Source organism: Cupressus sempervirens, chromosome 6 (genome assembly GCF_028749045.1).
Source record: "Cupressus sempervirens isolate cs-2001-9-10 chromosome 6, ASM2874904v1, whole genome shotgun sequence".
In the NCBI taxonomy this organism is placed as follows: domain Eukaryota; kingdom Viridiplantae; phylum Streptophyta; class Pinopsida; order Cupressales; family Cupressaceae; genus Cupressus; species Cupressus sempervirens.
The window spans coordinates 420,252,591-420,254,135 of NC_143123.1; positions in this window are offsets into that span (position 1 = coordinate 420,252,591).

A 1,545-nucleotide genomic window follows, 5' to 3' on the forward strand; every position below is an offset into this window, starting at 1 on the left:
GAAATCTCAAGAAGACATGAATCAATTGAATGAATAAAGTCACTTCAGACAAAAAGAAAAGGAGGAATTAGATACACAGAAGAAGGTGAAACATTCGAGCAAGGAGCTCAAAGAAACCATAAACCTACTTGCAGTCACTATGGTAAGATAGGTCATACTTTAAACAAATGTTAGAGCAATGGGAAAGAAAAATTTAATGGAAAATGCTACAATTGTAATCAACATGGTCATAGAGCAAATGAATGCAAAGAGAAATCATAATTTGAAGAAAAATGTCACAAATGTAAGAAGCATGGGCAAAAATCATCAGAATGCCAAACCAAGATATTGAATCTAGTAGAACAAATTGTGAAAGTTGTATTTGGTTGGGACTATAACACTTGGTGTAGATGTCATTATTGTGGAGAATCTGGACACATAGGAAAGAATTGTGTAAAGCATCACATGAGAAAAAGAGATACTACCAAAAGATGTTTTATCTATACAGAACTTAGTCATCTTGCCAAGAACTGTATGAATACTGAAAGAATTGAAGATGAAAAGAAGGAAAAAGTTGATAACATCAAAAAATAAATAGGACAATAATAGGTTACAAAGTCTATCAAGAATGAAAGTCTGAGAAATGATGATCAAGTCACTCAAGAATTGGGTCACTCCACCATTTCCACTTGATTTCTCAAAGGAGAACTAGAACTAGGTTGGAAAAGAACACATCTAAATAAGTTCTAGTTAACAAGACAAAATAATCCATATCAGCATTCTAGATGCAAATGGATCACTGAGTAAGAGGTACTAGTTTCTATCAAGTTACCTTCCTTACTAAGAAAAGTCAGGTCATAGACTCTACCGAGTGAGGTCAGGAGTAACTATATCTTATACAATTACTAAATGATAAAAGAATCTATCAAATAATCAATGTAAGAAAAGTGGATAACAGTCTTTCAATTTGATCTAACATTCATACCAAGCATATATGATGAAATTTGATAAAAGGAATGAAATCAAAGTCATTTTTCCATAAGGAATTTATGAGAGAAAATTGTACAAAACAATCTTCAAGAGCATTCAAGTGATTTGAATGAATTATTATCAAAAGTCTTTGAATTCTGTCAAACCCTATCAAGTGAAGATGGAAGCTACTAGCAACAAAGTGAAATGAGGATCAGACATGTTGGTTCATGGTGTAGAATGGAAGGCACCAGATTTTAAGCTCACTCCTATAGCTGTTGAAACCTTAGATCCGAGTGGAGTAAAGTCACAAATCCCTCATAAGGTACTATTGATCAATGACATCCATTCTCATTTTAAATGTGCAATTTAGGATATTGGTACACTAGAAATGGATGAATGTTTAAAGAAGTTATGCATTGATAGCATGTTGAAACCTGAGCATCAACATCTTGAGGCAAATGGTTTAACCCATATTCCTCACATGCCACAAGACTTCCAAGTGAAATGGATTAGGTTTATCCTTAGTCATGTGCACAATGGTTAGCTATGGCTAAAGCAACCATTTCTAATAACAAAGAAGATGATCCATAGGAT